The sequence below is a fragment of the Olea europaea genome, unplaced genomic scaffold (genome assembly GCF_002742605.1).
Source record: "Olea europaea var. sylvestris unplaced genomic scaffold, O_europaea_v1 scaffold578, whole genome shotgun sequence".
NCBI classification, from domain to species: Eukaryota; Viridiplantae; Streptophyta; class Magnoliopsida; order Lamiales; family Oleaceae; genus Olea; species Olea europaea.
Window position 1 is genome coordinate 312,936 of NW_019264120.1, and position 12,718 is coordinate 325,653.

Here is a 12,718-nt window from a genome sequence, read left to right on the forward strand (position 1 = left end):
GGTCGCCATCTCGGGAAATTTCAATTGGCATGGGGTGGCCCAGGTATTATTGGGACGCGAAAATGCATGGCCTTTCCAAATAGCAGAATGGCACCAAATAAAGCTCACTCCATTTATAGCCATCCTATGCTTATTCATATGTCACAATATTGAGCCCACTACACATATGACAATATTTACTGATCCGAAGGCTGGGTTCATATATCATCTGGTTCGGGAGAATAAAATTGATCTTGCCACCTACATCTACAATCAGATACATACAATCGGAATATGAGGTAACAGGCAATGTTTATTGATATCCCAAGGCTGGTCAGTGGGATATGCATGGCTGCAGGTGTCACCATCCTATCAGGAAAAGCACCTGAGAAACATAGCCCATTTATCAAGCACACCACATTGGAGGCTCAGGACTGAGCCAGGAAAAAACATCAAGCAAAGTCAGAGAACGAGTACTGTAGGCAGCAGTAAGCATAGCAAGGACAGGCACCTAAAAATGTTGTGATGCTGCAGGCCCTTCTACCACCTATTGATGTGGATACACAGTTATTACCGTAGATGTTTACCACTATGACAGGCTCAAGCCGAGACATTCAGAGCTTTCAGCAAGCATTTGGAGCTATGAGTATCGACATTCGATAGGTACGGGAAAACTTGCTAACCACCCAAAACTTTGCATCCAATGCCAGCGGAGAGTCTTTGGAAGCGAGAAAAGAGATTAACACCATGAACGGGCAGCTAAGCATGTATGTGGGCCGGGCAAACGACATATAGCTATGGGCTAATGAGACCTGGACCTTCTGGGCAGGAAAGAAATAATGGTTCGAGATATTCAGGCCGAGCAAGCCTAGCAGTCTGAGTTGATGAGATAAATCCTAGCCCGACTACCTCCAACATCAAGAGACGACACTGCGGGTCCAAGCTTTCCATCACCACCACCATACTGATCAAGGAGTTTGAATAACCCACTTTTTCACTTGCATTTCGATATTGTCCTTAAATTATGCCCTTTTAGACTTACACTTTTTCTTACATTGGAGACAATGTATTGTATAAGTTTGGGGAGTGATGGTATAATTTTGGCATCCGTCTTTCGTTGAATTGGTCATATTCATCAAAAACTTTATTTAATTGTTACATTGTGTGTTTGTTGAGTGTTACAAAAAAATCATAAAAGTTGCATGTTTTATTCATTTTTTTTATGTTTTTGTATGCTTGTGTGGGCTTGATACCCTGGGTGGCTACGATGTTATTATTGGAACAAGTATGCAGTAGTAATTGTGGATTTGGTGTGAAAAATTTGATTAACTTGTACTTGTTGATGTGATACTTAACATTCTTTGCGCACATATTCATGTTTTGCATGTTAGGGTAGTGATTGGGATTGTGAACAAGTAGGAGAAAACCCAAAACCATTCTTTGAATTAACCCATAAACCATATTTAAGATAGTTTGGAGATGGTTAAATAATTACAAGGGAACTTTGAGATAGGTAAAGGTTTCGTACATGAAATTATATTGTGTGGATTGCTTGGACCAATAAGATGAAAATTAGGTGAAGAGTCTTAAGTTGGAGGTTGGTTTTGGAAACTGAATGTCTAGAAAGACAAAGAAGTGGCATAAACTAATTTGTGTAAAAATAACACTTCTCTCAAGCCTTTTGACTTGAGTAAGTAAGCCTGTAAGGGTATTTCGAAACCCGGTGCCCTAAAGCCAACTGGTATAGGAGTCACCGTCCCAAATCTTGTTATAAGGGTCATATAGAAAGTAAGAAGGAGAGAAGTTAATAACAAGTCAGCTTATCGAGCCTTTATAACTCCAGTTAATAAGTCTACAAAGATTTAAAACCTAATGTCCTAAAGCTAACTGGTTTGAGAGTCATCAGCATAAAGCTTCCTATAAGGGTTATACAGAAAGCAAATGAGAGGATGACATAAAAAAAGACATCATAACATGAAGAAAGTGCTTGGACATTTGGTTGATGAAACTACACCTTTGATGCAAGGCTAGTAACTTTGTTTAATCTTAAGGATCGAAGTAATCAAAACCAGGACAACCTTTACTTGTTGACATGTGAACCTGCAGTAATGAGATCTATCCAAGTTAAGAGAGGGTAAGGACTGTAGATACTTAAATTCCCAACTTTAGAACACACTTCGAGAAAATTAAGTGAAAAGACTATGTTTAGGGGTGCATATCTTTCGAGCGAGGTAAGGATATATTAAATCACTTTGGGTCAGGATTAACCCATCACAAGCTTAATATGTTGGCATGAGTTCACACACACACACACGCGCGCTGAGTATGTATTGAACAGGTAAGGGTTGATTTTATTCTTGCACTATTGAAACTATTTCTTATATTGATTACTGAATTCCAATCCCGAGATTCAACAGGTTGTCAAGCCATATTTTGTGTAGAGTTAAGTCACTATCTTGTTTGAGGACAAACAATAGTTCAAATTTGGGGGGTTTGATAAGTGTGTTTTTACACATTTATTCGAACCACAATACATGACTATGTCTTGATAAATATAGTGGCTTAATTCTATTAAATCTTGTTTTGTAGGACTATATTAATGAATGTAACGGAATTCAAGAGATAAGATGCGAAAAAGGGCCAAAATGAATGAAAATGAAAGTTTATGGACTAAAGTGTAAATAATCAAAAGTTAACTCGAGAGGAAAATCGAGAATGCAAACAAGCTAAGTATTAACTCGGGGATAATATGAGATGATAGAATGAAGAAAATGAAGAAGAAGGACCAAGATGGCAAAGAATGAAAGTTTAGGGACCAAAATGTAAATAAGCCAAAAGATGAACCGAAGGTACAAATGAAGAAGTGAAAGACTCGAGGACCAACTGGTTGCAAAATTGAAGTATTGGGAGAAGAAAATGAGGAAAAAAAGTCAAACACACGAGATTAGAAGTTTTAGGGCTTATATGTCACTTTTGAAAGATTGTGGCCACCATGTGGTCAGGTGGTAGACCGAAACCAACATGGGGCTGACATGCACTACCATGCGATCGCATGGTACAACGTTGGTGCCCGATTTTCAGTTTTGTTCTCGGCTTCAAACTCTTATGGATTGGAATTGTGGGATGTATATAAAAACTCTAGAGTCGTCATATGAAAGGGGAGAACGGCTTGGGAGAGAAAATAACTCATATTGGAGGAGATTTTACACCACAATTATGAAGAGAAACACGAAGATCAATGGGATTACATGCCAATCCTCATATCCGTGATGTCATTTCTTAACATTATTGTGTATTTTAATATTTTCTCCACGCTAGGCTAGAAAATCTTGTATTAGGAATTCGATGAACCTTTTAATATGATTTTTAATTCCTTGTTCTATATTTTTAACATTAAAACACATATTGAACATTTTGAATGGTTTATATAAATTTAATTTCTTCTATAATTATTGGTCCTGTAATCGTGTAATGTGGTGATCTATTTTTTGCATTCGAGAGAAGAGGAATAGGTTCGACAATGTATAAATCATTGTAGATTCTGATAGGAGATAGAGATATACCACTATACTCTCCGTGAATCGTTAAGTGCTCACAAAACTATATTTATTCTTGTGTATTTGCACTCGTGATAAAGATATAGGTTGGTGATAGATGAGAGTAGGTTCAACGTTACTCGAGAGAGATTGTTGGATAGATTTCGGAGCATTGATTCTTCATGAATTCAATGTGTTGTCAAATTAGAGAACTAGAGTTGAATTGAGCATTGTTTGGGGATTCGTGATCCTAGTGTGTTATACATTCATTGAATTCATAAATTTGCGTTCCAAATATTCAATTTTCATTTTTAGTTCATCTAAGCATTAGTTTGCATTTTAATTCATTTAAGTTATACATATTTGCATATCTAGTTTAGGTTAGGGTTTAATTAAGTTATAAAATCACTTTTAACAATTTTGTTTCAGTTAAATACAAGATAAATAAAATTAGGCTACTAAATCTCCGTGGGACGATATTCAAACTCTAGAATCCACTTTATTACTTGTTGCGAACCGTACACTTGCGGAGTTTTAAATCGAGACATTATTTTCGTGAACAAACATAAACTAGTAGAACACATGAAGCATCTAAGATTGCGTGATGCTATACTTTTGGGACATATTTCAGTAATAAGTAGAATATCTGAATTCTGATGTCAATTCTCATTTGTTGGGACTGTATTGCAATATAGATTATGGTGAGGTTGAAAACTTGTATAATAAGACTTAATGGACTCAAATTTATTCTTCTGTTATTTTTGGAATTAATTGAATGAGTTTGTGATATCTTCATACATATTTTCATAATTTAATACACATGCATGTTTATGCTCTTACTGCATATTCTCAAATTGCCTTATTGAATTACACGATAGCTGCTAATTCAGAAATTATTATAAAAGATAAAGTTAGTAAACTACCGAGATTCATATTTAGACCGATTGATTATTGGCTGATTGATATTTCAGTATTGAAAGATCTTATCGAGAACTATTTGATCCACTACCTGAGTGGGAGTTATAAAATTGGAAGATTAAATGTAATTCTCACTTCGAACTTTAGAAATTATACATTAAGAAAAAAAGTTTATGATAATGAAGCAATATGGTTGAGAATGATGATTAGGAACATATTGAACTTTCGACTGTACATAATGTTTAATATCCAATACGTTAATTTGCATAAATGCAAAATGGTATAAGTGCATAAATGATCATTATTGAAGAACATTTGTTGACTCTAAAATCCAATAGATCATGCATCAAAATCTATAGTTGTTTACCTTTATAAAGGTGATAAGTTAAATGCAACAATATTTGGGCCCTATTTGATCCACATTATTTGAAAAAATACATTTTTAAATAGTGATTTGACATCATCTCAACTACACATTCTTCAATAAGATAATATTACACGCAAATTTAGAACTTTTTCTTACTTTTGAACCACATATGTTCCACCAATACACTATTTAAAAATGTATTTTTATGAAAATAATGTGGTTCAAACATGGCCTTGGCACGATAAGATTTTTTGTATGCTAAAAGAACATGATGCTTTAGAGAGTATCAACCATATAATAGTAGACCTGATTTGGGTTATGTTACTCTAGAGAATAGAGATCAAGAGCTTTGTAAAGTACAAAAAATAATAGATGGATTCTATTGCTTATGCATTTGTTTTGATAAGTGATGAGTGATTTACACTCATTATATTATGCCATTAATTTCATAATTTTGCTATTTTGAAGAGCATTTTAGAAGTGCTAACAAGTGATTTTGGTGTTGTTTTGTAGATTGATGTAAGTGGAGAAAACAAGAGCTAAAGAGGTCAAAGGAAGGAAATAAGCAAAAGCTAGCGAAATTGGATGAAATGACGAAAACGTAAGAGATCCAAAGTTCGAGGATTAAAATGCAATTAATCAAAAGTCGTGTCGAAACTTGAAATGAAGATCCGAGAGTTCTAGAAGCCAATTGGACAAAGTAAGGTGTCAAAGGGATCAAATTTAGTCAAGATATGATCATAAATCATTTTCCAACCAAAAAGTTTTGCGCCGGAGTTTTCGTCTCACATTTAGACTCATTTTTGACATAGAAAACGATCGAATTGGAGAATGATTCCTGAAGAAAAATTGTAGTCCTTCGAATTAGCTTTCCAACGCATCTTGAATCACTTCAATCGCATATCGAAGGGAAAAGTTATAACAAAAATACTGAAAACTGTTCAGTGCAACCGAAGTAGTCATCAGCGCCTGGGCGCTATCCATCAGCGCCCAGGCGCCATAATGCTGAAATTTGGACAGAAAGTCAGCGCCTAGGCGCCCAAATCGCAGCGCCCAAGCGCCGCCGTGCGACAGAAAGGAGACCTAAATAAGGAGGGGAGCCGCACACTAAAAATCTAGGGGATCAAGCCACGCGTTCTTGACATATTGGAGAGAAAAACAACAAGAAGAGAGATGCAAGGGAGAAATTTAAGAAGATTAAAACCAACAATTGAAGATTGGAAGCACTCATTGGAAGAGGAAGGAGATCTTGGTACAAGAATTCCACTTTTTCTTCCACATCTTTATTTCAAACTTGGTGATGTATTCTAAGACAATCTCCTATTTTTCTTCCATTATTATGAGTAGTTAAATTTCATGTTAGGGCGAACAATGTAATCTTTTGGAACCCTTTATTTCATGCAATTGAGATTCTAGTACTTTTTTATTTCCTGTGTTGATTTTAATATTGTTCTTAATACATTTAATTACTTGATCACTAATTAGATGATTTGTGAACATTGATTGCGTAGAGATGCGGATTATTTGTTTAGACCACATGTTAAAATTCGGTAAATTGATATAATGTGTAGAGATACCTATATTGATTGCTGCGGTCGGGCGTGAATTCTTAGAACCAATGTTTCGTTTAATTAAATTTAATTTGCATAGAGATATGGAATTAAACTAATTAAGTAGGCTCAATGAGAACTCGAGAGGGGTAAGTTGAATACAATAGAAGAATTCGACCGAATACTACCTTAGGTTTTATGAATCTTGATTTATGAAGTAAAGGTGACCAATAGGTGAAATTATTCCGCCCTAACGTCCATTTATTGTTTAAATTTTCAATCACTTTTCATTGAATCCAATAACATTTTAAGTCTTTAGAGTAAAAATCACATTTAATCATTGTTTTTGATTTACATTCGTCAAATAGTAGTTAAAGAAAGATTAAATTCAGTGCTACAAAATAATCCTCGTGGGATCGATAACCGGACTCTTAGGTCCACTATTACTTGTTACGGATCGTACACTTGCGAAACAAAATTTTACAACAATAAGTTCTGTGAGATGATCTTATTCTCGAATGTGACTAAGTTGGGACGATTATTTTAGTGTTTAAATTTTTTCAGTTGGTCACATTTTTCTCAGATGATTAATAAATTCAAATTGGTCTCTTCCCAATAGTTGATGATTTATAAATTAAAACTTCAATTTTCTTTATTGACAGTTCCTGCTCTGAAATAAGAATTCGGGTCTTAATTATTAAATGACCTAGCACACATGTAGAAAAGATGAGGAGACTGAAAAGGGACCTCAAAGAACATATCAAATAGTAAAGACATGAAAGTGGTTTGATGGAGGATTAATTATAAGAGTTCAAGTATTTTAACTATAAGGTTTTACACACTTAGTTAATAAGTGTTTGAGCAAAAGTATATTGCACTTAAATATATTTATTTTAGCGTTGTTAACGTACTAAACGCTACCTATTGATTATTATCTTGTGTGGATAATGGATTCAAAAGTTAGAAAACCTCTTCACATGATATCTAGATGTTATTTAGTCTGTTGCTGTGTTTTTGACTTGGTATAGATATATGCCAATAATAGAGATAAATTGGAGGTTTATATGACTGGTACATGTAACTTAATATAGTAAGGCACACGAACTAACCTCCAGTTTGATATCAAGGTTGCATGAAATACTCCGTTGAATTGAATCTTAGATGTTTTTCTTCTAACAGTGGTCTTCTCCTTAGACTTTTTGTGGTAATTATGTTCGTACTCACAATGATGATATTTATTACGGTTTTAAATAATTGTGCAATAATTTGAGGTTTTGAATTATGGAAACCATTCAAAGGCTATAAGAGCTAAATTTCCATTTAGTTAATATATCCAAATTTCTTTATGAGCTATAATTATGAGAGATAAAGATGAAACGTCATATTTTCATTATTTTATAGATGAATTTATGCATTTCTTATTTTTATAGTTGAAGATATCGAATTGATTTAGACTTTATAGAATGTGAGTAGAAATTCAGTTTATGAAAGTAAAGATTTTGAGAACTGTTTGAGAGCATGAATCTCTATCATGAGATTTCAATGATATATATATATATATATTCTGCCTCAATGTTCGACTATTCCAATTTCTGCCCGTCTGTTCCTCCGACAGTTGGTGCCCTCTTGTACTTTGTATAATAAAATTCAGCAACCAATTCCCAGGCTGCTGTTCCTGTGCGTATGTATATTCTTCTTTGTTTCAGCCTCAAATTGCGTGAGAAATATATAATATTGTTCAGCAACTGGTAGCCCCAAAGTGTGCGTAAATAATATAGAGTATTGGCTGCTCTTTTTTTTTCTCCCAGACTGCCGTTTCTTGTGCGTATATTATGAATTGAATTCCTAGGCAGCTGCCTCCTTCACCCGGCTTTGGTTTCTGTGCATATCAATATATTAAATTGGCCACCCAAAGCTCAATTCCCAGCCTTAAGTGTATGTATCTTTAATTCAGCAGTAGACAGAATTCTCCTCCTTTTTCTCTCTTTGCAGCCGACAATGTATATCTATATATTCCCCCAGGCTGCTCCCCTTGTTTCTCTCGGTAGGCGCATATATATATGAAATGGGTAATTATATTACCACTACAAAATTCACTCGTTACACCACATTTTTTTATTTACTTAATTAGTCATAAGTAAATTTACATAAAAGGGTTCAATCATACCAACTTACATTACCTTTCTTCTGAAGGTCTCAACCCCGAAGAAAAATATTTCAATTTTTGATGGTTCAGTTGTGTTTTAATTACTGACATTTATCTTTAGATGACTAGATCCTCATGCCAAGGATACGAACGTGGTAGAAACGGAAACAATTTGAGACCGCTGTTCTGAACTTTTGTCAAATAACTCTTAATCTTGTCTTTCCCGGTGAGCATCTCTTGAAGAACCAGAAGTTGCTGAGACTTCCTCCATTGATTTAAATTTTAAGGGCTGGAGAATTCTAGAGATCTAATAAATAAAATACCCACTACAAGCCAGCAGAATCTGGAGAATTCTATGCATTATAATCCACCGCCATTACAGGAATTCTGTAGAAGTTGAAGGCAGACATCTTTACCGACATGCTGGAAATGTGTAGGGCTTCAACCACCGACTTTTACCACCTATATATATGTGTGTACAGTTTATGGGTGTGAAGAGAGAAACTGAGAGAGATATCATGTACTAATATAAAATTAGAGATGCAAATTGAACTCACTTGTGGCTTTTGATTGTCAGAGAACTGGGGGTTCTTGGGATGGATATTGGCTGATAGAACTCTTCTTCACGATGGAGAAAATGATAGGTAAAAAGATGCATTCAGTTTGGATTCTGAATTCTGGAGTTTCTGAATGTAAAAAGTTAAAAACACAATTTCTTGAAATACCCCAAGAATCCTAGTAATTTTGTGTTTTTCTAAAAACCCAGGAAGGGGGAAAAAGATGAGAAAAATGAGGAGTGATATTGGGATGATAATGTTGTATTTTATTTTTTCATTTTTAGTTTTTATTGGATTAGGAGTATAATTGTAATTTTTAGTGGAATTGGGTATTCCTTTTTCTAGTTCAATTTAGAGTCCAATATTGGATAAATCACAAAAGAATAAACTGCAGCCCATGTCTCTTTTCGATTCCAGCACTTTAATTGGATTTATTTCAATTAAAATCCAGTTGACTTCAACATTCATTCCAAATACAAGTCCAAAAATTAGGCCACTTAATTTATTACTTTCTTCAACTCTTCAACTTTCAAAGTGCAAAATTCGATCCCCAACTTCTATCCAACAGGTAATTTATTCCACGTACTTTACATTTTGCCATTTTCGCCCATTTTTGCTTCTTCCTTCAATTCCTTTTCATTCATAGAAATTCACCTATTAAACATAAAAACAACAATTTAGAATATATTTTATCAAAAGACTATTAAATATCGTTATTTTAGAGCCCCGAATAAGCGCATAAATTCATTAAACCAGAACCAAATTTTTGGAATTTCTATTTTATTTGATCTCTGTTATCTCTGTATTTTTTTTTTCATTTAAATACCTCACTTGTACAGCTAAAGTGTTCACGTTGCCATTCAATAAAATCTGAGTACCATTTTTTATTTAAAGAAAATTATTCTTTCAGCTTAATTTTTTTCTTTACTAGTCTCCACATAAACCATATAGTCCAATTTATATCTGTGTCAATTTGTATATCGTATATCTTGTTTAGAAAGGACTAAGAGTTAATAAGGAGAAATATGGTTTCAACATCATTTGCATTGGTGAATGGATTTGGTTTTTCTGCCTTCTTGAATGGTGGCAAGAACAGCCATATTTTGTTGTTTGCACCAATTGCAGCTAGAACTGGTGGTTCTGCACTGTCTCCCAAGAGGTATATTGTGGTTGCTGCTCCTAAAAAGTCTTGGATTCCTGCTATTAAAGGTGGTGGTAACTTCATCGACCCTGATTGGCTCGTAAGTATCTCTACCCATTCAAGCCTTGTAGCCGCTTGATCGTCACTAGTCTATTATCATTATTGGATAGTCTCAACCAAAGTAAAATATTTCTTTAAATTGGATGACTAAAAGTACCAACGATAATGTCTGCTTAAATTTTTGAGTAATGTTATTCAGCGCCACTGGTGCTAGATAGTATTATTCTAAATTTTTAGATCGGTTCAACAAAAACTGATTTAACTCCTAAATATAGTGTGTGCACAACCTGAAAATCAACTGCTTTCTTCTTTGAAAACCATATCCTCCACATTCCCTTGACACGAATATTTGAATGTTCCTATTGCAGGCTTCCTGGTGACTATGGTTTCAACCCTCTAGGTCTCGGAAAGGATCTAGCATTCTTGAACTGGTACAGAGAAGCTGAGCTGATCCACGGCCGATGGGCAATGGCTGCAATCATGGGCATCTTCGTTGGCCAAGCTTGGAGTGGCATCCCTGGTTTGAAGCTGAAGCAGCACTAGGCGCCGCTGTTGCGCCCTTCTCTTTCAGTTCTCTCCTTGGCACTCAACTCCTACTCATGGGTTGGGTCGAGAGCAAAAGATGGGTCAACTTCTTCAACCCCAAATCACAATTTGTTGAGTGGGGGAGGAGCCAGGAAGATATATTAGGGTGGGCTGAAAATTGAATTTTTCTTATATATGCTCTTTGCCACTCGAGATTTAGTTTATAAGGTTAAACTCTTGATGCAAATGATAAAAGGGGTCAAAATATATTTTTGGACACTCATGGTAAAGTTCTAACACATATATTTTTAATTGATAAAAGTAAATATAGAGCATATTACCATCAAAATTACCTTCTTATATTACTAATTATATGCCAACTTGTCATTTTTATTATATTTGGTTATCTTGCGGAGTATAAAGTAAAGTTAAATGATACGAGTCCTCAAGACATCCCAAAATAGTAAATTTCATTAATAAAAAAAAGGAAAAAAGACAAGTTTAGAAAAATAAGTAACTCGAAATAAATTTTGACACTCCCATCTATACTTTTGAAAATCAAATTTTAACTATGCATATTGTATTACACATTGAAAATTAAGCATCATCACTCAAAATTAAAATGATCCAAGCAAAGGCACCTGACCTGTAAACCCCTGCTTGAAGCCTGCAAACACATCACATTTTACACATATTCCATAATGCCTAGTTCTTATGGCTCCACCCTTGTACCTCACTTTCCAGTCAAGATTAGCTTCAAATTCACCACCCCATAAGACTGATCCATCATTAACCCATTGGCTACCTCGATCGACACCACCACTGCCTCTCTACCCAGCACCGGAGACAAAGCCATCGTGCTCTTCGAGTCATGATACAAAGGGGGCAGACTCAGTGGAGGAGTTATGACCTGGTTTTTATAAGAAACAAATGCAGATAACTGGTCATAGTAAAAGGATACTCTCTCATTAGGGTTCCTAGAGACTACAGTGAATTGCATGGTGGTGGACATGTTATAAAGTATCAATAACTATTGGGAAATTTTCATATATTTCACTGAAGAAGATGACAGCCTTAAATACATACATGGACAGCTGTTGGAGGAAAGATGGGTTTACTAACTTGGATTAGCTAAGGTTTTTAAGAGGATAACACTAATAGGAAGAAGGAAGTGAAAAAAAGGAAACTTGTATTTCTCAAATTCAAGACTTTACAAACTTTTTTGGCTTGTTACAAAATGGAGGGCACTACCCCTGTATATAGTGTTTACAAGAAGATTCTAGTCCACACATTTTCTAGAGACACCTAGACCACATATCAAGATATTTTCCTAGAATTTTCTAGATATTCTTTATAAAACTACATATCTTACTTAGATATTTATATAGATATTTCTAGTAGATATTTATATAGATTTTTCTAGATAATGCTTCTAGAAATGCTATGCATGTTGGGCCTTTTAATTGATTTGGGCCTATAAGCAAAATCCTTAAGCCCATATTATTTAGTCCAAAAATCAAGTTTACTACTCAACATCCCCCCTTAAACTTGATTTTGATACTCCAAGTAGAGTTCTTAACTTGCGGAACACATCATGCTTGAGTGGCTTAGTGAGAATGTCGGCGATCTGCTCCTGGGAGGTTATATATTTCAGCTGCACTTCTTTCTTTGCAATGCTTTCTCTTATGAAGTGATATCTTGTATCAATGTGCTTGCTTCTATCATGGAATACTGGGTTCTTTGCCAATGCCAATGCCGATTTGTTATCAACATGGATTTCGATTGGCTCTTCTTGTGATACTCCAAGCGTCTTCAACAAGTTTCTAAGTCAAATCGTATGGCAGACACTTGATGTAGCTGTAACATATTCAACTTCACATGTAGATAGTGCTACGATCGATTGCTTCTTTGAGCTCCAAGTGAAAGCTGTGTCGCCCAA

At 34.9% G+C, this 12,718-nt stretch overlaps 2 pseudogenes; one reads left to right on the plus strand and one right to left on the minus strand.

The window, feature by feature from the left end:
* Nucleotides 1-10,078: 10,078 nt before the first annotated feature.
* The window catches only part of LOC111389329, an 11,049-nt pseudogene continuing 8,409 nt past the window's right edge, over nucleotides 10,079-12,718 (plus strand).
* The window catches only part of LOC111389326, a 9,451-nt pseudogene continuing 8,129 nt past the window's right edge, over nucleotides 11,397-12,718 (minus strand).